At 39.3% G+C, this 16,637-nt stretch overlaps 1 protein-coding gene across 3 annotated transcripts in view; it reads left to right on the plus strand.

Annotated features, from left to right (window-relative positions):
- The window catches only part of Nectin3 (nectin cell adhesion molecule 3), a 106,704-nt gene that overhangs the window by 58,733 nt on the left and 31,334 nt on the right, over positions 1-16,637 (plus strand). The gene's annotated exons all lie outside the window — the stretch shown is intronic.

Raw genomic sequence — 16,637 nt, forward strand, 5'->3', positions numbered from 1 at the left:
AAATGCCTACAGACCCCCTTGATCAGAACTGCTAAATGCTAGTGAGGATTCATGCCTTAATTTGTGGGTGACTAAACCTTTAAGAATTTTGTTCAAGATATTAATCATAGCTTCTTTAGAAGATTAACTGAATATAATTTGTCTTGTCAGGAAAACCAGTTTGTATATAATTTATCCTCTACTTTTTCAAGATGATTGTTTAGAGAAGCCTGAATTAGAAAAAGTTACTGGTTCAGGTCATATGCGTTGTTTTACAACTGTTTCATATACACTATAAAACACTGCATGCAAAGAAAAGGGAGGTGCTATTTCCTATGACTTGAGCTGCCAGTGAACAGAGCACTTTCAGGGTGGCTTAGTTCGGGAGGTAGGAGATGAATTACTCAGATAATAATTACTTTGATTGTCGCAAGCTTAGTAACAGGAGTAATCCTGGGCAGAAGTGAAGAATGGCACTGCATAGTAGTCAGAACCTTTAGTTGAAGGAAGCTTGCTGGGAAAACACCTTGGAAACATTGGTCCTTATGAAGTAAGCAACCAGTTAGCAATGTGATTTCCTTTTCCTTGTCCATGTCAAGCAGTCAAAAGCATTAGTCAGCGATGTTTTCTTCTAATTATAAAACTAAATCTTACCTAGGAGAGTCAGAACTTGTGTTGGTCATGAAATCAGACATATTCTTCATTGTTTTAAAAATGCCTTCAGAAATACTTAAAGCTTTAGAAAGATAATTTATTATGATTCATGCTAGTTGCATGAATTTTTCTTTTGAGTCTGTCTTATATCAAAATTCAAAGCTTATAACTTTCTTTTTTACTAAGTGACCTGTAAGTTTATGATGGCCATGTTCTGATTCAAAAGATAACTTATGAATTTTAGATTCATTAATTTCTACTTGAAATCCTATTTAGCTCTATGCCTAGTACCAAGGGTCTCATGTTCCCAGAAGACCAATCCGGCTTTAAGGAAGAGCCTGTTGTCAACATTAAATACCATTCTCTCCTCAAAGGTGATAAGAGATAGTTTATTCTTGAGCCAAATATTAAATGCCCACAGCTCAGAAACAAGGAAGCCTCAAATGACATGTCCCTAATATAGAAACAAGGTCTAGAGTAAACAGAAGTTTTAAATTGAGGCACATTTTCAAATGCATTGGTAGAAACATAAAGTAGGCTACAGCAGACCTTCATCCCAACTGTAGGTACCACAGGCTGTGCAGTAATGTTCACACCTTCTGAGTTGGTGGAAACTCGTGGTCTGTTACGCTAATGCTTTACCAGGGGTGGGCAGACAGACACAAGAATACCAAGTCTAGTGCAGAAGTGGCTGTGATTGGCTGTTAAGGGAACTAAAGATAGCCCATGATAATTTGACTTTAGATCAGCAATATTCCAGCAATCAAGTTCTGATCCTCAGTCAGCATTGTGGAATTGTCATGATGAGTGTGACTTTCATAGCATGTCAGTTTGTACTGAGCTTTTCACTATAGAAAGAAGCGATTCCTACGCATATATGCTTGTTGGCAGTGATGAGGAGTTACGTTGGTGGTAACCTTAATCTATGAGGAAAACAAAGCTGGGTATTGTCAAGAGACACTTTCTTGAGCAGCAAGTGTCTTCCTACAGAGATGTCTTAAGTGGTGGAAATCACAAGCGCTGTCTTGTCTGAAGGCAGAGAGCATTTAAGTCCACCCATGTGTCCTCTCTCTAGATGGACATCTGACAGGACTGATCTTCATTTATGAAACATACAAGGTTGAACACTACACTGTGTCTTATCATTTTATGATGTTTTGTTTTCCTTGTATGCTTCATACACAAGTATACTTTTCATACAAAATGTAAATTACAATCTTACAGAAACTTAAAAATAGCAAGTATGCAAATTATTTTCATTTTGCCATCCTCAAGGCTCCCACTTCCTTCCCCTAGACAGCACTGCTATTGAAGATTTAAACTTCTCTCCACACTTTCCTCCATGACTTTATTTCATATGTGTTCATATTTTATCTGCAATATTTTAAAACGGGGTAGCTATGATACCAGATTTTTCAGAGTGGCCAATGCATTTACCTTTATGAAGGTCCTCTGAGTTATTAAAGGAATATTCTTAAACACAGTTTCAATTAGCTTGAACCACAGTCTTTGGGTTTGTTAACAATTGGTATATCCCTGTTGGGCCAGGTGTGTTTTAATCATCATTCAGGTCTAAGCTCTGTTTGTGTATCTCTGTTCCACTCTTGGTGACTTTCAAAACATTCCATTACATTTATACATGAAATTCACCCAATGAGATCCTTATTTTTTTTGCATAATTGTACTGAAAAGATGTATGCATTTTGTTGTGAAATTTATGCCAGGAAGTAGAATTACTGTATCGTTTTGTGTTTTTCCATTTTAGAAGGTGTCATTACCAGCATCGTCTTACAAACAACATGCAAAAACCTGCTTTCCTTTCCATCCTGTTGTATGTGGTATTTCCCAGGATTCCTTGGGGAATTGAGCCTCATAATCAGTTACCAGTTACTGAACTACCAATTTATATCTTTTTCTCCCCAACTATTTAGTTGTGTTTTGAATTTTGATTTTTTTTTATTTAGGAATTATGGTGGAGATATAGTCCTTTGTCTTATCTCATTTCCTATTTTATAGCTTTATGTTGTCATGTATGAAAATAAAGTTTTTATGTAGTCAAGGAATATTATTTTAATCTTATAAAAGTCTAATGGTTTTATTTTTTTTATTTGAAATCTGAGATTTTGTTTGAATCATTTCAGAGAACCATTTAACCAGTTCAAATTTTTGAGATCTTAATTGTATAATTACATTTTTCTTGCATTCTCTTACTGAACCGTTAGTTGGTGATGATTTATTTACTATTTGTTGTAGTAAATTCTCGTATCTATTGTTTCTTGCCAAGATTATTATTATTATTTTTTTTACTTTAAGAGTGACTTCCACACATGAAACTCAAGAAGAATGACCAAAGTGCGAATGCTTCACTCCTTCTTGAAAAGGGGAACAAGAATACCCGTGGGAGGGAATAGGGAGGCAAAGTTTAAAACAGAGGCAGAAGGAACACCCATTCAGAGCCTGCCCCACATGTGGCCCATACATATACAGCCACCAAACTAGATAAGATGGATGAAGCAAAGAAGTGCAGGCCGACAGGAACTGGATGTAGATCTCTCCTGAGAGACACAGCCAGAATACAGCAAATACAGAGGCGAATGCCAGCAGCAAACCACTGAACTGAGAACGGGACCCTGTTGAAGGAATCAGAGAAAGAACTGGACGAGCTTGAAGGGGCTCGAGACCCCATATGTACAATAATGCCAAGCAACCAGAGCTTCCAGGGACTAAGCCACTACCTAAAGACTATACATGGACTGACCCTGGACTCTGACCTCATAGGTAGCAATGAATATCCTAGTAAGAGCACCAGTGGAAGGGGAAGCCCTGGGTCCTGCTATGACTGAACCCCCAGTGAACTAGATTGTTGTGGGGAGGGTGGCAATGGGGGGAGGATGGGGAGGGGAACACCCATAAAGAAGAGGGGGGGTTAGGGGGATGTTGGCCTGGAAACCGGGAAAGGGAATAACAATTGAAATGTAAATAAGAAATACCCAAGTTAATAAAGATGAAAAAAAAAGTGACTTCCCCAGCTTCAGAAGAGTGAGGGATCACTTTAAAGTGACTGACGGTGTGGTAGTGCCAATCCCAGAGCCACATAGCCACACAGGCACTCTGTAGTATTTGCTCATGTCCTGGGATGAAATTCCTTCTTTGTGGGCACACGTGTTGTTTTCTCTTTCGATGTATTGTACACAGCTCAAATATTGTGATGATCAGTGGATCCCCCCCCATCTCCCTGGCTTCTTCTAGGTGGTTGTTACTAACATGTAGATAGACCCTCACTAAAACCACCTAGGGCTTTTTATATTTCTCCTTGTTCATAGGTATGTAAAATTCTTATCTGGCATATAATCTTAGTAAATGTAAAACTTAACAGTATTGAAAATAATTCATGAGTAATATTTCTATTGTAAGAATATACAGAACAGGTTTCATAGTTGAAGCATGTGGGGATGTTAGGTGCACATGTATAAACGTTCTGCACTTTCAGGAAACAGACTATGGAGTTTAACTGATGAGCCTTCAATTCTGTATACAGACCTTTAAGAAACTAACACCAAGATACACTTTGGGGGTAGTACTGCACACATTTTCCACTTACACCTAAAAAGGCGATTGAAATAGGCCTCGCTTTCCCAACCTATCTGTGTGAGGCTGATTTTCTTTCATGGTCTTCAGCTAAATAGCATATTACAACAGAGTGAAAACAGTAGCTATGGGAAAATCTAGTTTCCTTTCTGATTTAGTTTTTGTTTTTTGGCTTTTACTTTTGGCATTGATATTTTATTTCATTGTTTGAGCGCACACATGTGCCTGCGTGTGTGTGTGTGTGTGTGTGTGTGTGTGTGTGTGTGTGTGTGTGTGTGTGTGTGTGCGTGTGTGTGTAGGTGCACATGCAGTAGAGGCCCAAGGTTAATGTGGGAATCCTCCAACACTGATGACTCTTCTACCTTATCCTTTGAGGCAGAGTTTCTTAGTCGAGCTCCGAGTTCTGTGGTTTGACTGGTTTCATTAGCCAGCTTGCTCCGGAATCCATCTCTGCCTAAGGCTGGATTACAGGTGGGCCTTCACAGCTACCTAGCATTTGTGAGGCTACTGAGTTTTGTGAGTTGATTTACCTGACATACCATGTTGTCAGCAATTGCACATGATTTGACTCCTGCTGTTTACATTCTTTACACTTCTTTCTCTTTCCCTTCACCAGCTCTGGCTGGTGTTTCTAGTGCTACACTGAAAAGAAGTGGGGATGGTGGGCAGCCTGGGCTCCTTCCTGTTGGTAATTAGGGTACTTCATTCTTTCTACCACTTAAGAATTGGGCTTGTCATAGGTCACCTTCATTTGGTTGAGGCACCGTCCCTCCCATCCAGTTTTCCCCAGGACATTTATTATGAAAGCACGCTGGATTTTGTTAAAGGCTTTTTCTGCATCTATTAAGATAATCCTGTGTGTCATATCAAAGTCCTTTGTGTGGTTTATTACATTTATTTACTTGTATATGTTGAATCAACCATCCTGGAATTTCAAAGGTAAAGCTAACTTTTTCGTAGTGGATGATCCTGGTCTGCTCCTATGTTTGGTTTGATGGTTACTGAAGAGTTCTGCATCTATATGGACAGAGGTGGCTCACACACAGAAAAGAGTCATGGGTAAGGTCCCGGGCCAGGTGTGCAGATTCCGGGAGACGAGGGGCTAAGGAGTGTTCTAATTTGACATAAATAACTTGCATTATTTATTATTTAAATGGATGGCTTGATGTATGCATGCCTTGTAAACAACTAAATCAAAGTAGTCAATCCTTGCATTACCTTATATATTTTGATAAAATATTTTGAATGAATAATTGAAAACATCAAACTCTTCTTAGAATTCTTCTTACTTCACTCATTCTGTGATAGCTAAGTGTGCATGTGCATGAATATGAATACTTCAGTATACTAATATATTGTAAATATATGTAATATACAATATAAATACATACATACATACAGTATAATGTCTGTACGGCTCATGTTGTCTATGTACTGGATATCATTATATCATGTATGAAAAGGAAATACGGAAAAGGAGACTGGAAGCATCCTTAAGTGTTAGCAGTGGCTATATTTACATTTGATGGAATTCTCAGTGGGTCTTATTTGTATGTTCTTCTTTTCTGTAAAGTTTTCTGTAGTGGCTTCTCTGTTAGTGGCTTCAGAATAGGATGACTTACACGTGTTGAGAACCTGTTGTAAAACTGCAGGCTGCAGTTTTAGGTTAACCAAGCTGACTAGTCAGGGCATCCCCAGGACTCACTTTCTGGTAAGACTGAGGGGGTTTTCTCAGTATATTCCATTCCTTACTAGATGCCCCTGAGTGTTCATGTTAGGATGTTTTCATAGGAAGACTGTCCACTTAAGTTTCAGTAATTAATACAAAACAGTATTGTGTGTACACACAAACACATATATATTTCAATACTTTGTTTCCTTGTTTTTTTTTATTGGATATTTTTAATTACATTTCAAATGTTATCCCCTTTCCTAGTTTCCCATCCATAAACCCCCTATCCCGTCTCCCCTCCCACTTCTTCTATTAGGATGTCCCCCCAACCACCCACCCTTCCTGCTTCCCCGCCTTGACATTCCCCTACTTTTGGGGATCCAGCCTTGGCAAGACCAAGAACTTCTTCTCCATTGGTGCCCAACAAGGCCATCCTCTGCTACATATGCAACTGGAGCCATGGGTCTGTCCATGTGTACTCTTTGGTTAGTGGAACTCTGGAACTCTGGTTGGTTGGTATTATTGTTCTTATGGGGTTGCAAGCCCCTTCAGCTCCTTCAATCCTTTCTCTAACTCCTCCAACTGGGACCCTGTTCTCAGTTCAATGGTTGGCTGCTGGCATCCACCTCTGTATTTGTTTCTAATGTCAGGGTGGGGATAATGTATTAAAATGTCAGTTTATTCACAAACACTCTAATAAAACATGTTGTCTGCTTAACTAATCCTAGTTTACCAGAAATGGCATATCTATATTTTGTATATTATAAATATACAGTAGAATAAAATAAAAATAATTGTAGCTTCAATATTTGTTAGTAATAGTATCAAGTGTTTCAAATGCTATTTTTCTACAGACTGTCACTTTTTCATATTCTTATTTATTTGTATAAGATTACTGTGAGCTGTGAGTGGCTTGTACTTTATCCTTGCCATGAACCTTGGTGTATACACTATTTCATATCAAACTCTGTAGTAAGCAAACATCAGGAAGATGAATGTTCTTGGAGAGATGATTCAGTGGTTACGACACGTGGTGTACTTACAAAGGGCCTGGGTCTCACTCCTAACACCTGCAGGGCAGCTCCCACCCGTCTGTAACTCAAGTTACAGGGAGTCTGATGCTGTCTTCTAACCTCTGCAAACACCAGAATTCAGGTGGGGTGTGTGTGTGTGTGTGTGTGTGTGTGTGTGTGTGTGTGTGTGTGTGTGTGCGTGTTCACACATGCCGACAAATACTCCTAGCATAAAACATAAAAATAAGTCTTTTTCAAATAGTGTTCCTCAGAGGAGATCCACAGCTCGTTACCTACTACCAAGCAGTCAGCCTTGAACCATATACGTATAAGTGGCATTCTATAGACTCAGCAAGTTGTACTTAAAGATTTAGGACTATATGTACACACACACACACCCCTCTACAATAATTAAAGGGAGCATGAATTGACAAGGGGTTATGTGGGAAAAGATGGGATGGAGAAAACGGAAGTCGGGAAATGATGTGATGATCTTTCAGTTCTGTTAACAAAAATGAATGTTCTATTACCATTGATTTATGTTATAAAGATAAGAACTGCAGAGCCTGTAGAATTGGAGCTCAGACGTTACTGGTATACACGAGTTTAGTTCACATGCAAGGGTAAGAAACATCTGTCCACCATGTCTTAGCTTCAGTTACTGACATTCAGAGTTTTAGTTACTTTGCTTGAACCTCTCCCCATCCTGCCCTTTCTGGTTTCCTTCATAGATTTCCGTCATTATCTCTTCAGGTTGATCTCCAGCACGTGGCTCTCGTCCTGTGTTTTTCAAGTAGGCTGCAGCTGTTGATAATCATTGTCTTGACATCATTGACAGTCTTGTCTTTTCTGAGACTGGAAGTTGTTAACATTTGTTAAGATGTTTCCAAAGACCACCAACAGTTAGAATCTTTGGAATTTTAGGAAAAGAAGGAAGGTGATAAAATAGGAAGCACCCCCCCCCCAAATTACAGGAAAGTATGTTACTTACTGGAGCATACATAAAAATAACTACTGAGTATTTCAGGCATGAGTTTGCTCTCATAAGAAAGGAAAAGTTCCCCCACATTGTCCCAATTTCATTTCTGTTGCTATGATAAAATACCCTGACAAAAAAACCAAACCAAACTTCAGAGAGAAAGGGATGATTTCAGCTGACAATTCCTGATTAGGTCCATCGCTGTGGGAAAATCGGCAGTGCCATGAATATGAATCTGAAACAGCTGCTCACAATACATCCAGTCAGGAGCAGAGAATATGAGCATATGAATGCTCACTTCCTTGCTATGTTCTGCTTAAACTGTCCTCTTATCACCAGTATAGGAATAGGAACCCTGTCTAAGGAGTGATGCTGCCCACAGTAGGCTGAGGCTTTCCACATCACTTAAGTTAATTGAGACAGTCCCTCACAGGCGTGGCCACAGATCAGTGTCATATAGACAGTCCTTCACTGAACCTCTCTTCCCTAATGATTCAAGGCTATAACAAGTCAGCCATTAAGCATGCATATTCTCTCTAACTAGAGGCATTGAAGCATGAGAAGGAGGAAGTTTTGTAAGTTTTAGATGATATAGTATTTACATACTGATAATGTGAGGACAGCCTTTCAAAGCAAAATCTAAGATTTGAAGGTGAAAATGGTTGTTAAGGGCACAATAAAATTGTTTGACCTGAGGTGAAACTGCTGGAACATGTGAGTTTACAAGCGCTGGCCGCCAAAGATGAGCACACAGTGAGTCCACTTCGTGATGAATGGCTGTGGGGACTTGTAATGTATGCAGCAATCCTAAAGCCCAGCCGAACGCATTATACTCCCTGCTTGCTGTTACTTCACAGTGAAAATATTAAAGACATCAAAGTACCAAAGCAACTTGAATAAGGATAGTAATGCTGCCTCTGACTCATTTAGACCAGGATATTCCTTTTAAAAACTATTTCTTGCGGGTTGGGGATTTAGCTCAGTGGTAGAGCACTTGCCTAGCAAGCGCAAGGCCCTGGGTTCGGTCCTCAGCTCCGAAAAAAAAAAAAAAACTATTTCTTTTGGAAGTTATTGCTGCATTATTGTAATTTTATCAGTGCTTGAAATTAAAATAGCATCTGTTTTATATTCCTTCTTTTTTCACTTCTTTTCAAGATTATAATTTCCTTTGTTTCTCCCCTCCCTTTCCTCCCTTTAAACTCCTTCCTTATACCACCGCCTGCTCTCTTTCAAATTCATGGCTTCCTTTTTTATATTAACCATTGCTACATGCATATAGTTGCATGTTTATACATACATGTTCCTACATATAACCTGCTTAGTCTGCATAATGTTACTTGTATGTATGTTCACGGGGCTTACCATCTGGTATTGGATGTGCTCTTCCCTGGGGAAGACTATGTCTCCTGCTCCCAGCATTCCTTAGTTGCCTGTAGTTCTCCCTGTAGGACTAAGGGCTCGTGGCTCCTCCCTGTTGACTTTAGCATGTCTGTTGTTGTTGTTGGATACCAGATTAGGGACACCCGCCTGCTTCCTGGTCCCATTTGATTGGAATATTTTCCTCTTCTACAGGACTGATAGGTTTTAGAGTAGTTTAAGCCATTATGTCCATCCAGTTCCCACTACCCTTTATCTTCCCTGCACTCCTTCCCAGAATACTTTTCCACATTCCCAGGCACCACTGAACTCTCTGCTTTCTGTCAATTTATGCAGTAATATCCCCTAATTCTTGCTAAGAAAGATCCCTCTCAAGTCATCTTGGGATGCAGTTTTTACAAAGCCTTACCTGTCTGTTTTTTATACATAGATAGCTATCTATAGTAGTTTCATTTCTAAGCTATGGTAGCATTATATGAATGCAGTCCCTCATGAAAGAGTTAACACGTTCCCAGATCACATAGGTGTGTAGTTGATCTACAGAGAATGGCACTCAGTACATTCATACAGAATGTCATCCTTTTTGTCTTCCTTCCTGAAGTTTCCATGATAGTTTTAACATTCATTTCTGATCATTGTACATCATCTCTTAGATAGTATTTCTTGTACATATACAACATTTTGTTTGTATAATTACAAACAAAAATTTTGTAAATTCTAGTTTGGGCTTATGGTAGAGCAGCATTGCAGGGAGCCTTTCAATGCATGCCTTTGTGTAAATACTGTAAATATGTGATCTCATTTCTCTTGGAATTAATCACTAAGTGATAGGGTAGGCATATTTTTAATTTTTAAGGAAATGCAAAACTGCCGTTCTGTGTTTTAATCATTTCTGTTTTTGTAGACAGTATAGGAGTTTCTTCATGTCCTTCCCAGTAATTCTTAGAGTCAGTCTGCTAAATATTTAGACGCTCTACTAGATGTGTGCTCAGATTTTGTCTTGGTTTTAATTTTCATTTTTTTCTAGTTCCTGTCTAGAGTCTTTTGCGTGTTGAAGTGCGTGTTTATCTTCTTTGGTGAATTGCATGTTCATACATGCTCAGTTTTTATTGGACTACTTTCCTTTTTATATCCCACCACCACCTATACACCCATGCTTTCTTCTCCTTTCCCTTCACTGTCTTCCTCCTCTCTCTTGGATTCATTCTCAGTGTTGAGTTTGAACATTCTTTACGAGTTTTGCCTGGAAGTACTTTCTCAACAGTTTGTAAATATTTCTTCTCATTGTCTTAATGGTAACTCTTGAGGAACAAAGTTCCCTTGTGTTGAAGGTGTGGAGAATCTTCATTAAAACCGTGGTTAATACGTTTCTATACACTGTTACTGTTAATTTTTTCTTTGTGAACATTCTCACCAGTTAGGAAATTCAAGGAATTAACTCAGAGATAAGAGGTCTGTTGAGGCACAGGGTGAAGCCAGCCCAAGTTGCAGGCAAGAGAGATGGGTGCTTATGGTTGCCTAAGCTGTTGAAGTCAAGGCCAAAGCTCCAGACACTGGATATGGAGTTGCAGAATTTAGTCTTTTCCCTAATGGATTTTTATACCTCCATTTCTCCATTTTGGAGTGAAAATATTTATTCTGTGCTATTACCTATAGACATTATGTAATTTACCTTTGTTCTTATTTTTTAAGATTAAAAAACGGATATAGAAAAAAAAGAGGTCTGTTGAATCATCAAAAGTCCTTAGTTTCTCCTATTCTCAGGAGACATTAAATATATTTCTCACCCGAGCTCCGTAGACAATAGAAAGGTTTAGTCTCCTCAGTAGTATGAAGTATGTGTCTTAAGGAACAAAAGTATACTTACATGTTACATGTTGCACTCATTTCTCTGTAAGGTCCAAAACCACCACAAGTGTAAGCTTACCAAAAATTGAGAAAAGGAGTAAGTCTGCATGACATAAAGGAGCAACACTTCTGGGTCATGATATTGTCTCTAGAATTACATAGGACCCAGGAAGCTAATCACAGTCAAGACAGTTTTATTTCAAGTTGAGAAATGTCTGGACATAGAAACGGAGCTGGCTTTGTTTGATTTATTCTTTTATTTTATGCACGTGCACGCATGCACGTTCTTAGTGTGTTCCAGTATGTATGTGGAGGCAGTGCTCTCCTTCTGCCACTGTACCCCAGAGATCCAACTCAGGTCCTCAGCCTTGGAAACAGGCACCTTTACCCACTGAGCCTTTTTGCTGGTCTGCTGTTGTTGTTGTTGTTGTTCATTTGTTTCTTTTTTAAAAAAGAAAACAGATTTCTTCTAAATGACATTTTATCCTTACATTACCAATATAATTTTATTTTGAATGTGGTCTCATGTATTTATACTTGGCTTACTGTAGACAAGTTGTTATATTGACTTTTGTTTTTTTTTTTTTAACTACAAGTTGTCTTATCTCTGCTCACATGCTATGATACTATCATGTCCCATCCCCTAAATAAATGTAAAAACCATTCCACTGATTAAAGCATAGGTCATAATTTTCAACAGAGTCATAGAGAGAAATAAGAAATAAAGATGTTAGTTAGAACCTCACTCTACAGACACTGATGTACTTGGAGTCCTTACATGAAATTTAAGCCACAGAGTTTTGCAGATCCTCCAAATACTTTAAATCGGGCACGCCCCACCTGTGACCCGCAGGCTGCATTACTACAATGGCACTAGATGCCGCTCTACATGGTCATCATGTACCTAGAGCACAGCATCACATCTGAATGTCAGCACATGAAGCCATCTCAGGCTTGCTTAGTGCAACATAAAGGCTTATAAGTTTTTAATCTGCAGTGTTTGGAACAGTAAGGAGACATCAATGTGTCCATTGAGGCATATATAAAAACCTCATATTTTAAAGTTCTTTTAGCATTTTTAGCCTTGGCAACCTGTCAAATGAGTTTCTATAACTCCTAACCTAGCATGATACAAATATCCTATTCCAAGTGATGGTGGTAGACATAGTTACCATGGTCACCAAGTCCCAGGGATATGTTTCTCACCAATGGTTACATTTGAAATTATATGAGTCCAAACTAATTTTGTTGTCTCATTGGGAAACCAAGATGTTCATCTACTCAGTTTGACACATAGTAGTTTACTTGATGTACTAGCATACTTAGAGTTTCTATCAAATTCCTTTAGCTCTACTTCTGTAACTTTCTAAGAAGGTTACAGATTGATTTAACATTTCAAAAATGGCAGAGTTGTTCATCTGTTTTTCCTATAAAGCCAAATGACAGTTGTTTTGTATTCCCGTGGTTTGTTGATCATAATTGTTATAATGGTTTGTAACATGGGGTTAAGACCTGATTGTGACGATGCGGGAAGAGAGAGCCTTGGGTACTCCCTTCCCAGCAGATTTTCTAATGATTAGGTCTGTTTGAGAAAGGGCCGATGGATCCATAAGAAGTGACTATGGTGGTGTTTGCAACCCTAACCGTAGGTAAGAAGAGCCATTTCTGGGTCAAGAATAAATTCTTCTTTATTCACTTGGTTTTTATTTATGTGTATAGAAACTTTGCCTTACTTAAGTGTATCGCATGCGTGCAGAGCCCAGAAGAGGGTGGTGGGTCCCCTGGAACTGGAGTTACAGACAGTTGTTAGCCTTCATGTGGTTGCCAGGAACCATAGGCCAGGTCCTGTGGAAAAGAAGATGGGGTATCTCCTTAGCCCTAAAGTTGTGTTTTTAGGCTCCTTCCTGACTAACCTCCAAATAGTTTCTCCCTTAAGGAAATAATACGGACTTTCTCATATACCGGAAAAACTAAGTGACAAAGACAAAAGGTTAATTTTGCCTCGCTCTTGTGCAGATTTGGTTCCTTGACTCTTGATGGCTCCCATGACACTCTCCAGAAGTGGAGAAGGCAGTAGAGAACAGCTTTTTTCATGGGCAGGAAGCAAAGGAGAAAAGAAGAGGAAGAACTCAAGGACTCATTAACAGCAGACATGCTTAGCTGACTTCCTTCCTCTACCCCAACTCTAGGGACCAGCCCTCTAACACATGGGCTCCCAGTCCTAACAGCTAGGTCCTGAGTTGCCAACAGCCCCTTAGCTGCTCTACACATGGTTGTATTCTACTTTATTTCAAGAGCTGCTGCTGATTCCAGATACTACTGGGCCATCCTATAGAGGAGTATAACACACGCTGAAGTCACACTTTGGTGACTTGGTTTTTGTTGTTATTGTTGTTGGTTTTGTTTTTGTCTTTCAATAACAAAAGAACTTCTTAAAATGCAATTTTTACACTGATTTGTGCTTGCTTACTTTTCTACTGCTGTGACAAAGCACCATGACCAGGTCAGGGTAACTGCCAAGCCATCTCTTTAGTCATAAACTTGTGTTTTAAGTCTAAAGAGTTTGTAGGGAGCTTGCTTATCAGTTAAGAAGATTAAGAGTCAGTAGCCATCTTGATATGGCATATGGTGGCTGGCAGGCAGGCAGCAGGCAGGCAGGCGGGCGGGCGGGCGGGCGGGCGGGCGGGCGGGCGGGCGGCCATGGTGCTGGAATAGTAGCTGAGAGTTTGACATCCGATCCACAAGCATGAGGCAGAGAGGAATAACTGGAATGATGGAAAGCTGAGGGGTTTTAGAATCTGAAAGTTCACCTCAGTGGCACACCTTCTCCAACAAGGCCACACCTCCTAATCCTTCCCGAAAAGTTTCACCAAAGAAGACCAAGTATTTGAACATGTGAGATACAAGGCCTGTCTCCTTCTAACCATTGCAATTTACAAATTTGATTCTGTTCATAAAGCAAAAACTGAAAATCCATATCAAATATCTTGACAGTAGCTTTAACAACAGTGAGTATTAAAGGATAACAGATTATTACTAGATGCAGATTATTACTTACAGTAGCTGTAGAAGGGTGTAGATAGGCAAAAGTCCTCTAAAGAAAATACTTGACCTTGCTAATAGTGGTTGCTTTAACTTTAGAGGCACTTTACAGAAGGCAATGATCCCATCTAAGATTTAATGGGCAATGTTCTTTTAGGCTGTCATTCTTATTAAAAGATATGCCATGTAATTGTATTTGATTGCAAGTTCTTTAGAAAAACATGATGTAAAATATTACCTTTATTTGTATGTAGAAGCTGAGCCACCATGGGCTATATTCAAGAAAAGGTAACTGTAAAGTTGAGTAACTTACTATGGCTCCTTTCTACTGAGCTGTGACTGCATGTAGTCTACTGAGCTGTGTCTGCATGGATCCTACTGAGATGTGACTGCATGTATCCTACTGAGATGTGATTGCATGTATCCTACTGAGATGTGATTGCATGTATCCTACTGAGATGTGACTGCATGTAGTCTACTGAGATGTGATTGCATGTAGTCTACTGAGCTGTGACTGCATGTAGTCTACTGAGATGTGACTGCATGGATCCTACTGAGCTGTGACTGCATGGATCCTACTGAGCTGTGACTGCATGTATCCTACTGAGCTGTGACTGCATGGATCCTACTGAGCTGTGACTGCATGGATCCTACTGAGCTGTGACTGCATGGATCCTACTGAGCTGTGACTGCAGGGATCCTACTGAGCTGTGACTGCATGTAGTCTACTGAGATGTGTCTGCATGTATCCTACTGAGATGTGACTGCATGTAAGGTGTGTGTTTGCATACACCAAACTAATGAATTGTCTTAGAACATAAAAATATGAACTATAAAATGTGAAGTTGGGCTGAATTAAAATTTAAAAAGTATTTTAAAGCACACCCTTAAGAAAACAAAAGCAAACCACAGTCTAGGAAGAAAATAATTATATAGAAATTATAAATATACCAAAAGATTTATATATAAAGTTGTATAACTCAATAAAAGAGGGTGACTCTGTTTTTTAGAAATGGACAGAAGACTTCTGTAGCTATTTTTATCAGATAAATGTGTATAATAAATGCTGATATATTCAGAATCATTCATCACCAGAGACATGTGAATTAAATCAAAATGAAAATCCAGCTGCTTGAAATGGTTGTCTGTGTCACTATATGCCAGTTAGAGTGACTAAGACTAACAGATTGGCCAGGCTAGGGGTTACTATCTCAGTAATGACTCCTGAATTACGTTTTATAAGTTTATTCTCTTATTCATTTAGTTTACAGGAAACAACTTGTACTTGATCTCTATTATTATTAACCAAGTATGTGTATTGTTTTTATTTTCTATTCTATCAGAGAATTGCACGTAACTGGAAGCCCATATGTCATTATTGATCTGAGGATCTATAGGAGCTAATCTTCCTTGTTGGCTTAACTAGATTTAGAGGAATGTAGAACTCTCCTCTGGACCAGTCTGTGAGGCACTTCCAGAAAGATTTAACTAAGTCTTCACCCCTGAATGTGAGTGGCAGCATCCAAGGGGCCATGCTTCCAGAACTAAAGGAAAGCACCAGCACTCATCTCTTCCCTGTGGTCTCAGTTCTACCTCATGGTCCTGCTTCCCTCATTGAAACCACAAGCCCGAGTATGTTCTCCTCCCTTTGGTTGCCATTGTCAGACAGTAAAGGACCTCACACAGGGTGTTCCCTCACCCCTTCTCCTGTTGAGTGAGGTTCTTATAATATAATAGTCAAGGCCTGGGACTCTGCATAGTGAGTCAGCTCTCTACCACTGAGTAACTCAGTACTTCATGGTAGTTTCATATAATTAACTAATTACTTACAAAATTTGTTGTTGTTTGTTTAGTTTTGTTTTTAATACATGTGATATAATTGTTAGCTGATTGGCCAGAGGAAAAGCTTAAAGCATATGGTATTTGTAAACCATGCTCTAGAATCAGATACCATTTGAGATCTTTTACTCTAGGTAAAAGTCTCTCTAACACTGCTCCACCTCAAAAGCTAGTCACCCTGCCTTAACTTAAAGCATTTAGACTAATAATTTACCTCCCAAGACATTCCGTTCTATTATTCATATTGAAAGCTGTGGGCTGGAGAGATGTTTCAGTGGTTGAAAGCACTGACTCTTCCTCAGAGTTCGGTTCCCAGTACCTGCATGGTGCTTCACAACTTGACTTACAAGGGATCTGACACCCTTTTCTGGCTACCATGGGCATGGGGGACCCACATGATTCACAGACACACATGTATAAACATCAGTGTGTAAAAATAAAGTTGCCAGAAATTTAGAAATCTAGCTAGCTAGCTAGCTAGCTAGCTTGCTTGCTTGCTTGCTTGCTTGCTTGCTTGCTTGCTTGCTTGCTTGCTTGCTTGCTTGCTTTCATTTGTTTTTGTGAGACAGGGACTTTTGTGGGTTTGTCCTCAGATTCTGTGAAGGTGACGGAAGACTCGATCACCTCTACCTTCCAGTCCTGGGAT

Source organism: Rattus norvegicus, chromosome 11, assembly GCF_036323735.1.
Source record: "Rattus norvegicus strain BN/NHsdMcwi chromosome 11, GRCr8, whole genome shotgun sequence".
NCBI lineage: Eukaryota > Metazoa > Chordata > Mammalia > Rodentia > Muridae > Rattus > Rattus norvegicus.